The sequence below is a fragment of the Hypanus sabinus genome, chromosome 24 (assembly GCF_030144855.1).
Source record: "Hypanus sabinus isolate sHypSab1 chromosome 24, sHypSab1.hap1, whole genome shotgun sequence".
Taxonomy (NCBI): domain Eukaryota; kingdom Metazoa; phylum Chordata; class Chondrichthyes; order Myliobatiformes; family Dasyatidae; genus Hypanus; species Hypanus sabinus.
The window spans coordinates 20,498,356-20,520,170 of NC_082729.1; the positions used below are offsets into that span (position 1 = coordinate 20,498,356).

General features: G+C 44.6%; 1 protein-coding gene across 5 annotated transcripts in view; it reads left to right on the top strand.

Annotated features, from left to right (window-relative positions):
- LOC132380547 (transmembrane protein 143-like) overlaps nucleotides 1–21,815 on the top strand; it is a 72,561-nt gene that overhangs the window by 27,958 nt on the left and 22,788 nt on the right. For 3 of the 5 annotated variants that reach the window (XR_009507808.1, XM_059949444.1, XM_059949445.1), the window contains 2 exons: nucleotides 18,104–18,295; nucleotides 19,082–19,222. The gene's annotated coding sequence lies outside the window, so the exon portion shown is untranslated. Of the gene's footprint in view, nucleotides 1–13,944; nucleotides 18,296–19,081; nucleotides 19,223–21,815 lie in introns of all 5 variants that reach the window. The other 2 variants (XR_009507810.1, XR_009507809.1) reach the window with 1 other exon arrangement.

The following is a 21,815-nucleotide window of genomic DNA, read 5'->3' on the forward strand; positions in this document are numbered from 1 at the left end:
AGCTTTACCCCCAGCAATGAGGGCTGTATGGTATTGAAAGTACTTGAGAAACCAAAAAAACATGATCCTCACAGTACTGCCCTATTTATCCAAATGGGAGTAAGTTCTGTTCAGCAGGTAGATGACAGCATTATTGACTCCAGTGTGCTCCTGATAGGGGATCAAGGGCTGATCTAACCAGAGGCCGGAGCTGAGCTAGGACCAGCCTTTCTAGGGTCTTTGTGATGTGTGAGGTCAGGGCCACTGGACAGAATTCATTCAAGACTTTTAGTTGGCCCCTGTTGGGTACTGGGACCACACATGATGTTTTCCACACAGTTGGGACCCTTTCCAGGCTGAGACTCAGATTGAAAATGCACTGGAGAACTCCACACAGCTGCTCAGCACACTCCTTCAAGTCATTGGGGTTCATACCACCCGGTCCCAATGCTTTGCCATGTCTGAGTTTCCCCAGTGCCCTTCTCACCTGCTTAGTAGTGAAGGCGAGTCCACGATGACTGGGGAGTTAGCAGAAAGTAGGGGCCAGGAGGGGTGAAGATCAGGATAACAGCAGTTGGTGCGTGGATGGTATGTGCAGGGCAAGCAGAGGATGTAGACAGTAGTTACCGGTGTTGTTCATCCACGTGTTAAACTGGAGGAGGGGGGGCATTGGTGCTGAGGGAGCATTGGGTGCCTCGGTCCCTGGACTGGTGTGCTGAGGGAGTTGTGAATAGGAGGGCAATTGTCAAACCTATTGAAGAATTGGGTTAACTCATTTGCCCATTCACAGCTGAATTCCAAGACTCTACAGCTAGGCTGATTGAAGCCAGTGATGTTCTCCATATCCCTCCACACCTTCCGTGTGCAACTCTGCCCAAGCTTGTTCTCCAGCTCTCTTCTGTATTCCTCTTTGATCTTCTTTAGCTCCCTCTGCACATGTAGAATCAATGAAAGACTGCAAATAAATATCAAAAACATTAGATGAAGACTCCTTGACAGTTAGTCCATGGGTTGTGGGAACAGTTCAGTGATGGGGGCGAATGAAGTTGAGTGACATTATCCCCTTTGGTTCAAAAGCCTGATGGTTGAAGGGTAATAACTGTTCCTGTATCTGGTAGTGTGAGCACTGACGCTCTTGTACCTTCTTCCTGATAGCAGCAGTGAGAAGAGAGCATTGGACAGGAAGCCTTAAATCCTACAACACTAGGTTCAGGAACAGTTATTACCCTTAAACCATCAGGCTCCTGAACCAGCTTAGATAACCTTATTCACCACTACTCTGATGTACAGACTCATTTTCAAAGACTCTTTGCTTCTGATGTTGTCAGTATTTGTTTTTTATTTACACAGTTTGTCTTTTGCACATTGATTGTTTGTTGGTCTTTGTCTGTTTATGTATACTTAATGCCAGTTACGCTGCTGGTGCTTAATGTAGCAATAAAGGTCCTCCATCTCTACTCGCACTGTCGCTCATAGCTAAAGAAGAATTATTCATCACTGTTTCAGTAACAATTTTTTTTGACCAGTCAAGGTTGTTAGCCCTGAGCTAACCCCCTGAGCCTAGCAGACCAGTGGACTGTTTTTTGTCTGGCCTCTACCCTTTGACCTGTTTGGAATGGGTCATCCTACCAAGAACCAAAGTACAAGGCCCCAATTCTAGCTAACAAAGCTCTCTGGGTCATTGAGGTATGCAAACCTCCAAACCCTATGACAAGGTTGTGGTCCTCTTGGAGGTGTTTATGGATAGTTTTTTCATGAATTATTTTCTATTTGTTTTTTATTTTTCTGTAAATGTCTACAAGAAAATGCATATCAAGGTAGTATATGGTAACATATGCATACTTCGGTAATAAATTTACTTTGAACTTGTATCTAGAGGTGTGGAACTTAAGGCTGCTGTTCTTCCTATCTGATGGTAGCCATGAGAAGATGGCATGGTCTGGTTGGTAGAGATCTTTGGATGTTGCTTTCTTGAGGCAGCACCTCCTGTAGGGTCCTGCTGAGGGGTCTCAGCCCAAAGCATCAACTGTACTTATTTCCATAGATGCTGCCTGGCCTGCTGAGTTCCTCCAGCATTTTGTGTGTGTTGCTTGGATTTCGGCATCTGCAGATTTTCTTGTGTTTATGATTGATTACCTCCTGTAGGTATTGTACTTGAGATGCGGGGGTAAAGTTCGGAGAAGAACATTTACCGGGACTTGAGAGCCTGAGTTGCATAGAAAGGTTGAATAAGTTAGGTCTTCATTCAATGAAGAGGGATCTGTAGAGGTGTACAAGATTGAGGGGTATATACAGTGCCTATAAAAAGTATTCCACCCCCCCCCCCGTGGAAGTTTCATGATTAATTGTTTTAAAGCATTGAATCGCGGCGGATTTAATTTGGCTTTTTTGACAACATTGATCATCAGAAAAAGAAACTTTTGTGTCAAAGTGAAAACAGATCTCTGCAGTCAACTAAATCAGTTTACAAATATAAAACAAAATATTGATTGCATAAGCATTCACCCCCTTTTACTACAACACACAATATCATTGCCAATGCAGCCAATTGGTTTTAACAGTCATATAATTAGATTAATGGAGATCTGTTTTTGGAGTCCTGTGTGCAGTCAAGGTGTTTCAATTGATCGTAGTAAGAATACACCCTGAATTTGGAAGTTCCAACTGCTGGTGAATCAGTATTTTGGCAAAATCTACTTTATGAGGAGAAAACGGCACTCCAACAACTCTGTGAAAAGGTCATTGAAAAGCACAAGTCAGGAGATGGATACAAGAAAATTTCCAAGCCACTGAATATCCCTTGGAATAAATCAATTATCAAGAAATGTAAAGAATATGGCACAGCTGTAAATCTGTCTAGAGCACGCTGTCCTCAAAAACTTAATGGTCATGCAAGCAGGGGACTAGTGAGGGAGGCCACCAAGAGCCCTATGACAACACTGGAGGAGTTATAAACTTCAGTGGTTGAGATGGGAGAGAGCGTGCTTAAACAACTGTTGTCCAGGTCCTTCATCAGTTGCAGCTTTATAGGAGAGTGACAAAGATAAAACCACTGTTGGAAAAACTCACATGAAATCTTGGCAGAAGTTTGCCAGAAGGCACGTAGGAGACTCTGAAGTATGTTGGAAGAAGGTTCTATGGTCTGATGAAACCAAAATTGGGTGTAAGCCAAACTCTGTGTATCATCAAAAACACACCGTCCCTACTGTGAAGCATGGTGGTGGCTGCTTCATGCTGTGGGGATGCTTCACTGCTGCAGGTCCTGGAAGGCTTGCAAAGGTAGAAGGTAACATTAATGCAGTAAATACAAGGAAATACTGGAGGAAAACCTAATGCTATCTTCAAGAGAACTGTGACGTGGGAGAACATTTGTACTTCCAACAAGACAATGACCCCAAATATAAAGTCAATGCTAGACAGGAATGGCTTAAAAACAACAAAGTTAATGTCCTGGAGTTGCCAAGTCAGAGTCCAGACCTCAGTCCAATTGAGAATTTGTGGCTGGTCTTGAACAGGGCTGTTCACTCATGATCCCCATGTAATCTGACAGATCTTGAGCAGTTTTTTAAAGAAGAATGGGGGAAAATTGCAGAATCCAGTAGTGCAAAGCTGATAGAGATCTATCCACACACTCAAGGCTGTAATTGCTGCCAAAAGGTGTATCTACTAAATGGTGTCTTGAAGAGGGTCAATACTTATGCATTCAGTTACTTTGTAGTTAATTTAGATCACTTTGTAGAGGTGTTTTCACTTTGACACAAATTTGGTTGATCGGTGTTAAAAAAAAAGCCAGATTAAATCCACTGTGATTCAGTGTTCTAAAACAACTAAAATATGAAAACTTACAAGGGGGGGGTGAATGCTTCTTATTGGCACTATATAGTGTTAATGCAACCAGGCAGTTTCCCCTCGGGTTGGATGAGACTAGAACTACAGATCATACGAGGTTTAGGGTGAAAGGTAAAATATTTAAGGGGAGTCAGAGGGAGAATTTCTTCACTCAAAGGGTGGTGTGAGTGTGGACAGAGCTGCCAGCAGAAGTAGTAGACCTGGGTTCATTTAAGAGAGAACAACACACACAAAATGCTGGTGGAACACTGCAGGCCAGGCAGCATCTATAGGGAGAAGCGCAGTCGACGTTTCGGGCCGAGACCCTACGTCAGGACTAACCGAAAAGAAAGATTGTAAGAGATTTGAAAGTAGTGGGGGGAGGGGGAAATGTAAAATGATAGGAGAAGACCGGAGGGGATGGGATGAAGCTAAGAGCTGGAAAGGTGATTGGCGAAAGTGATACAGAGCTGGAGAAGGGAAAGGATCATGGGACGGGAGGCCTCAGGAGAAAGAAGGGGGGGGGGGAGCACCAGAGGGAGATGGAGAACAGGCAAACAACTAAATATGTCAGGGATGTCTCCTATACCATCATCAACATCAGCTCTGGGGATCTCCCATCCACTGCCACCAACCTCGTAGACCTATTGTCTCAGCTTGCTCCTGCCCCACTGAACTCATTTCTGCATACCCTGACACTGTCTTATCCCACCTTGTTCAATCTCTTCCCACTATGTTCGTGACACCTCTCACGCTTTGAATTTTTTCAATGATTTTAAGTTCCCTGGCCCCCACCGTCTTATTTTTACCATGGAAGTCCAGTCCCTATATACCTCCATCCCCCACCGAGATGGTCTTGAAGCTCTTCGCTTTTTTTTGGATTCCAGACCTTACCAATTCCCCTCTACCACCACTGTCCTCCGTCTAGCGGAATTAATTCTTACTCTCAATAATTTCTCCTTTGGCTCCTCCCACTTCCTCCAAACCAAGAATGTAGCCATGGGCACCCGTATGGGTCCCAGTTATGCCTACCTTTTTGTTGGCTTTGTGGAACAGTCCATGTTCCAAGTCTATACCGGTATCCATCCCCCTCTTTTCCTTCGCTACATCGACGACTGCATTGGCACTGCCTCTTGCATGCATGCTGAGCTCGTCGACTTCATTAACTTTGCCTCCAACTTTCACCCTGCCCTCAAATTTACCTGGTCCATTTCCAACACCTCCCTACCCTTTCTTGATCTTTCTGTCTCCATCTCTGGAGACAGCCGATCTACTGATATCTACTATAAGCCTACAGACTCTCACAGCTACAGGAGTATTCCTCTTCCCACCCTATCTCTTGCAAAAAGGCTATCCTCTTTTCACAATTCCTCCGTCTCCGCCGCATCTGCTCTCAGGATGAGGCTTTTCATTCCAGGACAAAGGAGATGTCTTCCTTTTCTAAACAAAGGGGCTTCCCTTTGTCCACCATCAACTCTGCTCTCAAACGCATCTCTCCCATTTCCCGCACATCTGCCTTCACCCCATCCACCCGCCACCCCACTCAGGATAGGGTTCCCCTTGTCCTTACCTACCACCCCACCAGCCTCCAGGTCCAACGTATAATTCTCCGTTACTTCCGCCACCTCCAACGGGGATCCCACTACCAAACACATTTTTCCCTCCCCGTCCTTTCTGCTTTCCGTAGGGATCGCTCCCTACGCGACTCCCTTGTCCACTCATCCCCTCCATCCCTTCCCACCGATCTCCCTCCTGGCACTTATCCTTGTAAACGGAACAAGTGCTACACCTGCCCTTACACTTCCTCCCTCACCACCATTCAGGGCCCCAGACGGTCCTTCCAGGTGAGACGACACTTCACCTGTGAGTCAGCTGGTGTGGTATACTGCGTCTGGTGCTCCCGGTGTTGCCTTTTATATATTGGTGAGACCCAACGCAGACTGGGAGACCATTTCACTGAACACCTACGCTCGGTCTGCCAGAAAAAGCAGGATCTCCCAGTGGCCACACATTTTAATTCCACGTCCCATTCCCATTCTGATATGTCTATCCATGGCCTCCTCTATTATCAAAATGAATCCAAACTCAGTTTGGAGGAACAACACCTTATATACCAGCAAGATAGCCTCCAACCTCATGGCATGAACATTGACTTCTTTAACTTCTGTTAATGCCCCTCCTCCCCATCTTACCCTATCCCTGACATATTTAGTTGTTTACCTGTTCTCCATCTCCCTCTGGTGCTCCCCCCCTTTCTTTTTCCTGAGGCCTCCCGTCCCATGATCCTTTCCCTTCTCCAGCTCTGTATCACTATCGCCAATCACCTTTCCAGCTCTTAGCTTCATCCCACCCCCTCCGGTCTTCTCCTATCATTTCGCATTTCCCCCTCCCCCCAACTACCTTCAAATCTCTTGCTATCTTTCCTTTCGGTTAGCCCTGACGTATGGTCTCGGCCCGAAACGTCGACAGCGCTTCTCCCTATAGATGCCGCCTGGCCTGCAGTGTTCCACCAGCATTTTGTGTGTGTTGCTTGAATTTCCAGCATCTGCAGATTTCCTCGTGTTTGTCATTTAAGAGAGGTTTGGATAGGCACATGGATGGGAAGAGCTTGAGGGCTCTGAGGCAGGTGTGAGTAGATGGGACCAGTCAGAAAACCAGGCAACTATGGACTATGTGGACCAAAGGGTCTGTTTCTGTGCTGCACTGCTCTGAGATGTGCAGGACAACCTTTTTTTTTACACAGATAGCAGTAGATGCTTGGAAACGTTGAACACCAGAGGGCATTGGTTTGAAGCGAGAGGGTGAAGTTCAAAGGAGATTTATGAGGCAAGTTTTTTTATTTGGAGAGTAGTGGGTGTATTAATTACTAGACAGCACAGGTGAGAGGGGGAAATTTTAAAGGAGATTCAGAGAGCAAGCCTTTGTACAGAAATGTGCAAATGTCAGATCTAAAAGGCATAGGTTAACAGTGTGGGGGTGAAGTTCAAAGGAAATTTACCAAGTAAGTTTCTGTACACAGAGACTGGTGGCTATATCAAATACCAGAGGGCACAGGTCGGGGAGGAGCATGGTGTTCTTCCGCTACTGGACAGGGTATGGTCAGGTTGAGTGAGGAAATCCCTCAATTATTGTAGTCGTCTGTCACAACAGTGGACCACATGAGTGGCAGCAGTCTTATTAGTTTTAAGAGGGTGCCATGGTGGCATAACAGCGCAGTGCTATCACAGCTCAAGACTTTGGAGTTCAGTTCGATACTACCTGTAAGGAGTTTGAATGTTCCATGCAAATGCATGGGTTTTACTCCAGCTGCTCCGGTTTCCTCCCACATTCCAAAGATGTACTGGTTAGTAGGTTAATTGGTCATTGTAAGTTGTCTAGTGATTAGGCTAGGACTAAATAGGTGGGTCGCTGTGCAGAGCAGCCTCATTAGGCTGGAAGGGCCTGTTCCATGCGTATCTTTGAATAAAAAAATAAAACTAACTGTCAAATACAGTCGGCCCTCCTTATCCGCGAGGGATTGGTTCTGGAACCCCTCGTGGATACCAAAAAAAACGCAGATGCTCAAGTCCCTTATTCAACCTGGCTCAGTGCGGTGGGCCTTAGGACCCACAGTGCTCCAAGTGGGGTCTGACCAGTGTCCTATATAACTGCAACATTACCTCTCGGCTCCTAAACTCAGTCCCATGACTGATGAAGGTGAATGCACCACATGCTTTCTTAACCACAGAGTCAACCTGCACAGTAGCTTTGAGTGTCCAATGGACTCGGACCCAAAGAACCCTCTGATCCTCCAGACTGCCAAGAGTCTTACCATTAATACGATATTCTGTCTTCATATTTGACCTACCAAAATGAACCACCTCACACATCTGGGGTGAACTCCATCTGCCACTTCTCAGCCCAATGTTGCATCCTATCAGTGTCCTGCTGTAACCGCTGACAGCCCTCCACACTATCCACAACACCCCCAACCTTTGTGTCATCGGCAAATTTACTAACCCATCCCTCCACTTCCTCATCCAGGTCATCTATAAAAATCCACGGAGTAGGAGTCCCAGAACAGATCCCTGAGGCACACCACTGGTGACCAACTTCCATGCAGAATATGACCCGTCTGCAACCACTCTTTGCCTTCTGTGGGAAGCCAGTTCTGGATCCACAAAGCAGAAGTGGCTTGCCCACAAATGTTGAAGAGAGGTTGTAGACGGGTAATGTTCTGCATGGAGGTCGGTCATCAGTGGTGTGCCTCAGGGATCTGTTCTGGGAACCCTACTCTTCTGCATGGTGTTGGGTTGGATGAGGATGCCCATCAATTATTGTAGTCATGTTATCGCCCAAGCAGTCACATAAGTGCCAACAGTCCTTTTGTTATTGAAAAAATGCAATAGAACACTTGAGGCCCTCCATTGGTCAAGGTTGACCGTGGATATTGCATCCCAGCTGCCAATACGCAGGCTAAGGCTGTACAATATACAAGCTATTACCCAAACAGCAGGCTCCCTCTCTCTGTAAGGCTGATGGACCTAAAGGAACAACAGAAATCAATACAGTTTGGCACCAGCAACATCTCAGAAGTTGACCATCAGTGTTGAACTGCTCCAGGGAATCAGCCTTAGGATCTTTTCTTGGGCTTTGCTGCCGAAGTTTTCCCCATGGGGAAGGCAGAGGAGGTTTGACATCAGAGTTTTCCTTCTCCTAGATGAGCTATCAGCCATGGCTGACATGCCCCATCTATCCAAAGATGGTTTTAAAGCACTGGTTACCCACCTTTGCCCCTTTTTATGTCATTAGAAATGGTTCCACCAGGCTTAGTAGCTAAGCCACAGGTGACAGCCAGGAGCTTGAATTGGTTTTCAGGGGCTGTGAGATGCATGCCAGTGGGAACATTTAATAGGTAGTTGGAACTTATCCCCACTATCTCTCCCAGCTATAACAAACTTAAGGAACCAATAAAACATAACACATTGACTGTGAATGTAAGAATAAAAAGGTGTTGTATGGTTTATTCTTGTAAATATTTTTATTCTGAATAAAGTTTGTTTTGATATAAAAATAGGTTTCAGGTGAAGGGGTAAAGCTTAAAGGAGATTAAGAGCACATTTTTATACAGAGTGATGGGTGCCTGGGGCACACTGACAAGAAAGCTGATGGAAGCAGATATGATAGCAAGGTGTAACAAGCATTCAGACAGTCACATGAACTGCCAGAGAGCAGAGGAATACAAACCATGTGCAGGCAGAGGAGATTAGTTAGACTGGCATTGCGATTAGCATAGACTTGATGAGCGATAGGTGATAGGGTGGAAATGTGTCCCTACTAAAGGAGATGCAAGGCGCTCCTTCCCTCTGCTGGCCTGCAGGTCACCCTTGAGTAAGGTGTAGCAGTGCTTAAGACCCCCTCCCCTTGGACCAGGGATAGATGAAGACATGGGAGCAGGTGGTGCATATCAGAACACCTGGTTATGCAACCACTGACACCAGGGAGACAATCTCTGAAGAGTATTGATAACGGCTGGGGTTGCCTGTCATGTAAAGACACTGCCTAGAAGAAGGCAATGGCAAACCACTTCTGTGGAAAAATTTTTCCAAGAACAGTTATGGTCATGGAAAGACCATGATCACCCAAGTCATATGACATGGCACATCATGAACAAATGATGGGTCTTTTTCTGGTCAGTACTATTCTACAAGCATTTCCCTTCCCATGTTGAGGCCTTACCTGAGTATTCCCAATGTTTTGTTCTTTTTTTAATTTTATATTTCCAGTCTTCCTGTTTTTTTCTCTTTCTCCCTGATTTTAATGAAGGATAACTTGCTCCGATTCCAGTGTCGTTGTCAAGAGGCCAAGACCATAAGTATATTTAGAGTTAAAAATTATAAATTGATAGTTGCCTGATTGGTCAGGGCATCAAAGGTTATGACAAGGCAGGTGTATGGGGTTAAGTGAGATCTGGGGTCGGCTATGATAGAATGGTGGAGCTGACTCGATGGGCTGAATGGCCTAAGTTTACTCCTAATAGTCGTATGGTCCCCAAGGACCGCCTTTACAGAGGAATTGAGGAGAAGGGGAATTTGTGAGCTGAGGTTTCAACAGGAAGATGGGATGAATGTGGACTCTGCTCTGACATAAGCAAGACGAGACACAGGAGATGGTAGATTGCTGTTTATTACTGTCACACAGAACAAGATGTTGTGGAAGGAAGCATATCTTACAGACTGGTCATGCTGCAGTCTGAAGCAACAAGAGACCTGATGTAGGGACAGGTAGTGTTGAGAAGCCAAAGATAGGTTAAGGAGACTTGGTCAGATGAGTAAGGGCAAAAAACACAGATGGATTATATCATGTTCTCGATATTTAGTGCTTATTTATTTCATATTATTGTTTTTTTTCCTTTTGTATTTGCACAGTTTGTTGTTTTTTGTCCACCCTGTTGGGTGCAGTCTTTCGATAATTCTAATGTGGTAATTGGATTTATTGAGTATGCCTGCAAGAAAATGAATCTCAGGGTGGTTCTGACATAAATGTACTTTGATAATAAATTTTGAAATTTGAACTTTTGGACGAATGTATGGTCATGCACTTTGGTAGAAGGAATAAAGGCATAGACTTTTTTCTAGATGGGGAACTAATTAAGAAATCAAAGGTGGAAAGGGACTTGGGAGTCCTAGTGCCGAATTCCTTAAAGGTTACTTGCAGGTTGAGACAGGAATGCACATGTAATGTTAGCATTCATGTCAGGAGGACTAGAATAGAAGAGCAAAGATGTAATGCTGAGGCTTTCTAAGGTATCGGTCCGATCACATTTGAAGTATTGTGAGCAGTTTTGGGTCTGATATAGAAGAAAAGATTTACTAGAATTGGAGAGGATTCACAAGAATGATCCTGAGAACAGTGGAGTTAACATGAGTAGCATTTGTTAGCTCTGGGCCTGTTCTCACTGGTGTTTAAATGATTGAGGGGGAGTCCCATTGAAACCTATCGTTCGTGGTATTTTAAGAAGTATTACGCACAAAATTTCACTTTACGCTGATGATATATTGCTGTTTATCTCTAATGTGGAGATCTCGTTACCTTGTGTACTTTCTTTACTTTCCCATTTTAGCCAATGTTAAGGATATAAATTGAACCTACATCAGAGTGAATTATTTCTTTTAAGTAATATGGTATCAATTAGTACTAAGCTGAAGGCATCTGATTTACATATTTTGTCCTTTAGCTCCCTTATAGCTAGGAGGATGCTTTTGTTCAAATGGAAAGATGTTCTTCCTCCTACTCATGCTCAATGGTTATGTGACATTATGTCATGTTTAGATTTAGAGAAGATTTGTTGCTCAGTTTCTGAATCTTGTCAAGACTTTCAAATATTTTGGGGACCTTTTCTGAATTATTTTCAAAACTTTCAATTTGTTGTTTAAACAGATGTTGGCTATTATTAATTTTTATTATATGAGAAGGTATTTTATCATTTCTGCTTAATGAATAGCTTCAGTCTTAGTAGCAGTTAGATTCTTTTTTTGTAATATATTAGTATAGTTCAATATAACTATTGATTAACTTATATGAATACAGGGTAATGAGATTGTTATTATGAACAGATATGTAATTGGTAGTTTTCTAAAATCTTTTTTGACCTTTTATATATACTTTCTTGTACTCTGTATTCTCCTATGTAGAAACTAATAAAAAATATCGGAAAAAGAAACAAAAACCTACTGAATATTGAAAGTCCTACATGGAGAGGATGTTTCTTATAGTGAGGAAGTCTAGAACCAGAATACAAAGGTGTCCCTTTAGACCATTTCTTCAATGAGAGGGGGATGAATCTGTGAAATTCATTGTCGCAGAAGGCTGTGGAAGCCAAGTCAGTAGATACATTTGAAGTGAAGGTTGATGGGTCCTTGATTAGTGAGGGCATGAAAGGTTACAGGGAGAGTGCAGAGGAATGGGTTGAGAGGTATAATACATCAACTATGATCAAACGGCAGCATAAAATAGATGGGCTGAATGACCTAATTGTTTTCCTGTGAATTATGGTTGAGCTGCATCTGTGGACTGGGGCGGAGGGAGGAATTGTCCACATCCCGGGTCAAAACCCTGCATCAGGTCTCAAAGCATTGCAGCAGACCCTTTCTCCTCTTGTGGATGCTGCTCAACCAACTCAGTTCCTCCACTGGTCTGAGAGTCACGTAAGCATGCAGCTGGTTAAGAACTTGGATAGGACACCAACTTTTTGTACTGCGAGTATCCATATTCAGGACCAGGGATTTCCCAATATAGTTACTCACCCAGGGTTCCCAGCCTCTGACTTGTCATATGACTCCACTTCATATTTGGTCAGTAGTAATACACCAGGATATTAGACATTGGGGGGGGGGGGAGTGGGGTTCAGTGATGCTCTTGTCATTGAATGTTTGGGGTGGGGAGGAATGATGGGTGGGATATAAACCATGAGATATAGGAGTAGAGTAAGGCCATTCAGCTATCAGGTCTGCTCCACAATTCCATCAGGACTGATTTAATTCCCTCTTAACCCAATTCTCCCAATGGCCTTTGACACCCATACTAATCATGAAGCTATCAGGCTCTGTTTTAAATATACACAATGACTTGGCCTCCACAGCTGTCTGTGGAAATGAATAACACAGATTCACCACAATCTGGCTAAAGAAATTCCCCCTAATCTCTGTTCTAAATGGACACCCCTCTATTCTGAGGCTGTGCCCTCTGCCCTTGACTTCCCCACTAAAGGAAGTGTTCGGTCTACTTCCATTCTATATAGGCCTTTCAGTATTTGATAGGTTTCAATGAGACCCCCCCCCCCCCCATTCTTCCATTTATCTCATATCTCGTAGAGTGTATCTCGTAGAAACCTACCAGGTTTTAACAGGTTTCTGTGTGTCACCAGTGAAGAGGCACTACATAAGGCTTGCTATTGGAGAGACTGTATTCTGGTGGGCAGAAATTTACACATTCACCTTTCCATTTCGCGAGTCTGCAAGCCAGTGGTGGAAGCTGAAAGTGAGAGTGATACCCACTACCCTACCACATTAGATGTGTAAAAAACAATTATTTTGACACATAACTTGTTAGAAGTGACAACAATAAACCAATACCAGGATACAGTGAAAAGCTTGTCTTGCACACTGTTCATACAGGTCTAGTCATTAGACAGTGTACTGAGGTAGAACAAGGTAAAACAATAACAGAATGCAGAATAAAATGTAACAGTTACAGAGAAAGTGCATTGCAGGTAAACAATAAGGTACAAGATTTAAGGCCCTCCATTGGCTGAGGGGTCAACCATGGATGTTGCATCCTAGCTGTCTAGTGATAGGCAAGCCAGGGCAGTACAATGTAGAGAACAAGCTGTTGCTTATGCAGCATGCCTGTCCACACAGCTGATAAGCCCAAAGGATCATCAGCAGGAATCTATTCAGTTTGACTGGAGCAGCCAGTCAGTGTTGAACTCAGTGCAGGGCTGCCTAAGGGACTCCAGCTCCTGATTTTTCCCTTGGGATTTAATCCTGAATCCTTCCCCATGCATGGATATAGATGCAAGGCATTGGAGGTTTGAGATCTGAGTTCTTTTCCTAGATGAGTTGTCAACTGTGGCTGCCAAGCCATACCTGTCTGAAGTGACTGGTTTTAAGGCACCGGTGGCCCTCCTTTGCCCCTTCTTCTTCTTGTCAGTAGAAATGGTTCCACCAAGCTTGGTAGCTAAGCCAATATGAAGCTGGACCAGGTAGTCAGAGGCATACACCATCGGCAGCATTTAATAGAAAGCGAAGCTTACCCCCACTACTCCCCCAGCATTGACAACCTTAGGAACAAAACAGGTACAAGATCACAACAAGGTAAATTGTGAGGTCAAGAGCCCATCTTCTCATAGTAGGTAACTATTCAATAGTCTTACAACAGCAGGGTGGAAGCTGTCCTTGGCCCTGAGTGTGTGTTGTGTTCACTATAGTGGGCATGCTAGGTTGACGTCATAATATGCAACAACCCCAGAACATCCTTGGGTGTGTTATTTATTAACGTAAACGACACATTTCACCATATGTTTCAACGTGCATATGATAAATCTGAATCGGAATCTGGTTGTATGTACTTTCAGTCTTTTATGTCTCTGTCCAATAGGAGAGAAGAGAGAATGTCAAAGCTGGGCGAAATCTTTGATTATCCTTTACCATGGCAGTGAGAAGTGTGAAAAGACAGCTGCAGAGGGTTGTAAACTCAGCCAGCTCCACCATGGGCACAAGCCTCCCCAACATTCAGGATATCTTCAAATGGCGATGTCTCAAAAAGGAGGCATCCATCATTAGGGACACCCATCACCTACAACATGCCCTTTTCTCATTGCTATCATCAAGGCTGTGGTACAGGAGCCTGAAGACACTCATTCAATGTTCCAGTAACAGCTTCTAACCCTCCACCATCAGATTTCTGAATGGACAATGAACATGAACACTACCTCACTATTTTTTTTCAAGCAACACACACAAGTTGCTGGAGGAACACAGCAAGCCAGGCAACATCCATGGAAACAAGCACAGTCGGCGTTTTTGGCCAAGAGCTTTCAACAGGATTAGAGAAAAAAAGCTGAGGAGTAGACTTAAAAGGTGGGGGAGGGGAGAGAGAACCACCAGGTGATAGGTGAAACCTGGAGGGGGAGGGATGAAGTAAAGAGCTGGGGATGTGATTGGTGAAAGAGACAGAAGGCCATGGAAGAAAGAAAAAGCGGGAGGAGCACCAGAGGGAGGCAATGCACAGGCAGGGAGAGGCTACCCAAGGAATATAAGGTGTCGTTCCACCAACCTAAGTTTGGCCTCATCAACAACAGTGGAGGAGGCCATGGATGGACATACCAGAATGGGAAGTGGAATTAAAGTGGGTGGCCACTGGGAGATCCGACTTGTTCTGGCGGACAGAGCTACTCACTATTTTTCCTTCTTTTTCACTTTTTTTGCACTACTCAATGTAATTTTAAATATGTTTGTTATTAGAAATTACAGATTTTATTATTACATATTGCAATGTATAACTGCTGCAAAACAACACATTTCATGACATGCCAGTGCTATTAAACCTGATTCTGATTCTGAATGTCCATGGGGGGGTGCCTGGTTTCTGTAGTGTGATGAGCTATGTCCACAACCCTCTGCAGTTTCTTCTATCTGGGCAGAGCAGTTGCTGTACCAAGCTATGATGCATTCAGATCGGATGCCCTCTTTAGTGGTTTGATTAAAAATTGGTGATGATCAACTGTAATGCACCAAATTTCTTTATCCTAAGCTTCTCTGCTTTATCTGCTTCCATACCACACCCCAGGTAGTATCCATCATCAGAGATCCTCACCATCCAGGTCATGCTCGCTTCTCACTGCTGCCATCAGGTAGAAGGTACAAGAGCCTCAGGAGTTACACCACCAGGTTCAATAACAGTTACTACCCCACAGCCATCAGGCTCTTGAACAAAAAGGGATAACTACACACACTTGCCCATCCATTGAGATGTTCCCACAACCAATGATCTCACTTTAAGGACTCTTTGTTTCATTATCTCATGTTCTCATTATTTATTGCTATGTACTTATATTTGCATTTGCACAGTTTGTTGTTTTCTGTACTCTGGTTGATCTTTCATTGATCCTGTTATAGTAACTATTCTATAGATTAGCTGCGTACGCCCACAAGAACATAGTGACGTTATGTTCCCTGATAATAATATTTACTTTGAACTTTGATTTTGTTTCAGGCATTTACAGGAAAAAGAAATAACATACATTTTTGCAATCAGCTATATAAAGACTGACAACCAATACACAAAAGTAGACAAAATGCAAATAAAAAATAAAACTGAAAACCTCAAAGTTCAAAATAAATTTGTTATCAAAGTACGTACCTGTTAGCATATACTACTTCGGGTTTCATTTTCTTGCAGGCATTTAGAGGGAAAAATAGGAATACAGTAGAACTTAAAATGAGTTATACATAAACAGACAAAAACTATCAAGCAACAAATGTGCAATGAAATACAAACTGCAAATAAATAATAATACAGAGAACATGAGCTGTAAAGAGTCCTCGAAAGTGAACCTGTAAGTTTGTTCTGAGTTGAGGTGAGAAATTCTAAGAACTTAGAAAGAACTGTAAGATTGTTGGGGTGGCACAGTTGTGTAGTGGTTAGCACAATGCTTTACAGTACCTGCAACCTGGTTTCAATTCCTGTTGCTGTCTGTAGAGTTTTTATTTTCTCCCCATGACCATGTGGGTTTCCTCCAGGTCTTCAAGTTCCCACCCGCAGTCCAAAGAGGTACCAGTTGGTAGGTTAATTGTAAATTGTCCCGTGATTAGGCTGGGATTTAATCAGGGGGATTGCTTGGAGGCACGGCTCAAAGGGCTGGAAGGGCCTATGCTGCCTGTATCTCAATCAATAAGTAAGTCCTTGAAAGTACGTCATACAATCAGTTCAGAATTACTGTGAATGAAATTATCCTCACCGGTTCAGAGGAGTCTGGTGGTTATATGGTAAAAATCATTCCTGAACTTGGCGATATGGGACCTCAGACTCCTGTACCTCCTGCCTGATGGGTGTAACGAGAAAGGCATGGCCAGACTAATGTTTTCTTGTGGCAGTGCTCCTTGTGACTGTGCTGGGGAGGACTTTGCCCGTGATGGACTGGGCTGTGTCTACCACTTTCTGGAGCCTTTTCCATTCCTGGATTTTGAAGTTTCCACACCAGTCCATAATGCAAGCAGTGCTCTTCCAAACCCCATCTCAACTGAACTTTACAAGCGTACTATTGAGAGTGTCCTGACAAGCTGCATCTCCAGCTGGTAGGGGAGCAGCAGAACATTGGACCAAAAGTCTTTCAAAGGACTGTGAAAATGGTTGAGAGGATCATAGGGATCTCACTATCATCCACTGGGGACATTTATCAGCAGCATTGCATATGCAGGGCCCTTAGTATTATCAAGGATTCTTTCCCCCCCCCCCCCCCCCCCGCCCCGCCGCAATCCATCTAGCATCTTCTTCAATATTCTACCATCAGGCAGGAGACTCCTGAGCGGTCAGGATGGAAAACAGCTCTTCCCTTGGGCCATTAGGCTTCTGAACTCCTGCAACGTCATATTTGGACTGTCACTGGATAATGCAATATCCAATTTAAGCACTTTAATTTGTTTATCTATGCATAATTCATTGGTAGGTTTAATTCTTACTGTCTTAAGTTATTGTGTGTTATGTGTACTACTGTGCTTTTCATCCTTCTTGGAAAGAATTGTAAAGACTTATTGAAGTCTTTGGGTTGTAGAATCAGTTCACAGTGGAATTGAATGAAGTTATCCACGCTGACTCAGGAGCCTGGTGGTTTTAAAATATCTAACCATTTCCTGAGTAAAGATTGGCTTTGTTTTGTCATGTGTACAGTACTTGAAATGTGCCATTTACGTCAATGACCAACACAGTCCAGAGTTGTGCTGGGGGCAAGCTGCAATTGTCACCGTGCTTCTAGCAGTAAGATGGCAGTGTGTTCGCTCACAGCGCTTCTACGGGGTCAACCAGACGTGTTACTGTCTTATTTTTAAACTTTTTTTTACGATCGCAAGACCCTTTCAGACATTAAGAACTTAAGACACTGCAGGTCTGCCCCCATCGGCGAGTTGCTCACTGGCAGAGAAACTGAAGGAGCTGGACTTGATGTTAGAGAGGCATTGGAGGAGTGGCTGCGTGAAGGCAGTGTGCAGGCTGACAGCAAGTGATCATCTTAGTTACTTTAGTCATGATCGCAAGATCATGCTGGACGTTGTTAATGCAGAAGGCTGCACATCTGATTCACTCATTTATTGGCGGACGGCAAGGGCAATCAGCAGGGGAGCTGTGTGGCCTCGGTCATAGCAAGGACTAGGCCTCAATTCGTGGTGCCGCCTGTTTACAGCCACAGAGAGAGGGGAGCAGAGTCAGTACGCTCCACTGGAGGCACGGTACCCAAGCTGAAGTCGATACTGCCCCTGGCATTCGCACAGCTAAGACAAGCTGTGTTATGTTCAATTAAAGACTGCTGCAACTCAGGATTTTGGACTATATTTCTTTGTGTGTCTGTATTTTACTGATATATGTGCCTTGTGCTGTGTGTGGCTGTCAGGACTGTTTGCACCTTGGCCCCATTGAACATAGCAATGGTGTATTTTTAATTACCTTGCTTACACTGTGTTTTATTACGAGCCAAGGAGATCGGTGCAGATGGGCCTGTTCTTGTGGCAGATATCTCACTGGCTGTTCTCTGCTGCTGTCACAGGGGCTGTACGAGCCTATTAACCCTGATCGAGACACATTGCCTGCCTGAACCTGGGCGAGCCAAGACAGCTGGAGCAGGAGAAGGCAGTGCTAAGGAACCTCAGTATGTGATGGACCAGGCCAACTTCAACGAGCTGTCTGAGAAAACCATCCAGTACGCCATGCAGCACCATGACCCGTCTTCAAGTCCCAGGTACGCTTGGACACTATGTGAACACACAGCCTTGCTCTCTGCCGACAGCCCTGTTCATTCCCCAACTAATACCACGGCCCTGTCCTCTCCACCTACTCTGCCTTGCTCTCTTCCACAGCTCCTGTCAGTTACTAAACAATTATTACTGCCGCACTCTCTTCCCACAGCCCTGTTAGTCCCCACACTAATCCCACTGCCTCACACTCTCCCCATTGTCCTGTATCCATCCCAAGCTAACCCCACAGCCCTGTATTAGTCTCAAAGCTAATCCTGCTACCCTCTCCCCCACAGCCCCGGTGTCAGTACCTAAACTAATCATACTGCCCTGCTCTCATCTCTCAGTCCTGCATCTGTCCTCACACTGATCCCACTGCCTTGCTCTTTCTGTAGCCTTGTGTCAGTCCACAAACTAATTCAATACCCTGCTGTCTCCCCTCAGCCTTGTGTCAGTTCCCAACTAATCCCACAGCCCTTTATCAATCCCCTCACTGATTCCACTGCCCTGTATCAATCCCTAAACTAATCACATTGCCCCATTCTTTCTCAACAGCCCTGTTTCAATCCCAAACTAATCCCACTGTCTCTCTGCACGGTCTTGTATCAATCCCACACTAATTCAACTGCCCCTCTCTCTCCCCACAGCCCTATATCTATTTCCCCACTAAACCCACTACCCCCTTTCTCCCAACTGCCCTTTATCATTCCTTGCACTAATCCCACTGCCCCCTATTGATCCCCAGGTTTAGCAACTTTCCCTCTCACCCTCTCCCCCTCTCTCACACACAGGTCAGTGTCAGGCTGGAGGACTATGAATACATAAAATTCTGGGCTCTGGGCCTGCGCAAGGGGGTGGTGCCGCAGGAGATGTGGCCAGCTGAAGTCCTCGAGGTTGTTCTTCCGCCGCCAGGTCAAGCTGCCCCAGGACCGGTGAGTGCCAGCAACCTGGGGTCACTGATATCTATCTCCCTGACAGGGGATGATGGGAGAAGTCACAAGGTCATGCTGCATAGAAACAGGCCCTTCGTTCCAACCACAAGGTTCTTATCCAAATCGGTCGCATTACCAGCATTTGCCTGTATCCCTCCTAAGCCTTTCCTATCCATGGATCTGTCCAAGTGGCTTCTGAAATGTTGGACATCGTATCTAAGAAATTATGTACTTGCTTTGGAGACAATGTAAAGGAGGTTCACGAGAATGATTTCGAATGAGAGGGTTAACATAGCATTTGATGGCTCTGGGCCTGTACTTGCTGGAGTTCGGAAGAATGATGGGGATCTCATTGAAAGCTAACAAACACCGAAGGCCTAGAGAGAGTATCTGTTTCAAAGGTTTCAAACATACATTTAATATCAAAGAAATAGTTACGTTTCAATGAGACAGGGAAGTTATGGTAGGGTACAGGAACCGTGGTGTACAAAGGCTGTAATAAATCTAGTCAAGAAGAAAAGAAAAGCTTACAAAGGTTCAGAGAGCTAGGTAATGTTAGAGATCTAGAAGATTATAAGGCTAACAGGAAGGAGCTTAAAAAGGAAATTAGGAGAGCTAGAAGGCGCCATGATAAGGCCTTGGCGTGTGGATTAAGGAAAACTCCAAGGTGTTCTACAAGCATGTGAAGAGCAGGAGGATAAGACATGAAAGAATAGGACCTATCAAGTGTGACAGTGGAAAAGTGTGCATGGAAGCAGAGGAAATAGCAGCGGTACTTAATGAATACTTTACTTCAGTATTCACTATGGAAAGGATCTTGGTGATTGTAGTGATGACTTGCAGCAGACTGAAAAGCTTGAGCATGTATATGTTAAGAAAGAGGATGTGCTGGAGCGTTTGGAATGCATCAAGCCGGATAAGTCACCAGAACCGGATGAGATGTTCCCCAGGCTACTGTGGGAGATGAGGGAGGAGATTGCTAAGCCTCTGGCAATGATCTTTGAATCATCAATGGGATAGGTTCCGGAGGATTGGAGGATTGCTGATGTCATTCCTTTATTCAAGAGAGGGAGTAGAGATAGCCCAGGAAATTATAGACCAGTGAGTCTTACTTCAGTGGTTGGTAAGTTGATGGACGAAGATCCTGAGAGGCAGGATTTATGAACATTTGGAGAGGTATAATATGATCGGGAATAGTCAGCATGGCTTTGTCAAGGGCAGGTCGTGGCTTACGAGCCTGATTGAATTTTTTGAGGATGTGACTAAACACATTGATGAAGGATAAGAGCAGTAGATGTAATGTATATGAGTTCAGCAAGGCATTTAAAAGGTAGCCCATGCAAGCTTATTGAGAAAGTAAGGAGGCATGGGATCCAAGGGGACATTGCTTTGTGGGTCCAGAACTGGCTTGCCCACAGAAGCAAAGAGTGGTTGTAGACGGGTCATATTCTGCATGGTAGTCGGTCACCAGTGGTGTGCCTCAGGGATCTGTTCTGAGACCCTTACTCTTCGTGATTTTGATAAATGACCTGGATGAGGAAGTGGAGTGATAGGTCAGTACGTTTGCTGATGACACAAAGTTTGGAGGTGTTGTGGATAGTGTGAAGGGCTGTCAGAGGTTTCAGCGGGACATTGATAGGATGCAAAACAGGTCTGAGAAGTGGCAGATGGAGTTCAACCCAGATAAGTGTGAAGTGTTAATTTTGGTAGGTCAAATATGATGGCAGAATATAGTGTTAATTGTAAGACTCTTGGCAGTGTGGAGGATCAGCGGGATCTTGGGGTCCGAGTCTATAGGACGCTCAAAGCAGCTGTGCAGGTCGACTCTGTGGTTAAGAAGGCATACTGGGTTAAGAATGTATTGGCCTTCATTAATTGTGGAATTGAATTTAGGAGCCGAGAGGTAATGTTGCAACTATATAGGACCCTGGTCAGACCACACTTAGAGTACTGTACTCAGTTCTGGTTGCCTCACTACAGGATGTGGAAGCCATAGAAAGCATTCAGAGGAGATTTACAAGGATATTGCCCAGATTGGGGAGCAAGCCTTGTGAAAACAGGTTAAGGTAACTCGGGCCTTTTCTCCTCGGAGCGACGGAGGATGAGAGGTGACCTGATAGAGGTGTACAAGATGATGAGAGGCATTGATCATGTGGATAGCACAGGCTTTTTCCCAGGGTCTTTTAAGAGACTTTTGGATAGGTACATGGAGCTTAGAAAAATAGAGGGCTATGGGTAAGCCTAGTAATTTCTAAGGTAGGGATATGTTCAGCACAACTTTGAGGGCCGAAGGGCCTGTATTGTACTGTAGGTTTTCTAATGTTTCTATGTAATATACATCCTGAATGCTTTTCCTCGCAGCCATCCACGAAAACAGACTGCCCCCCAAAGAATGAATGACAGTTAAATGTTAGAACCCCAAAGTTCCCCCCAGCTCCCCTCCCTCCCACGCAGCCAGAAGCAACAGTCTCCTTGCCCCCACCAACAAAACAAAAGCATCTGCGCCCACCATCGAGCAATGAGGCGTGGAGCAAAGCAACAGCAAAGGCACAAACTTGCAGTACCCCAAGACTACTCGCTCACCCAGTACTCG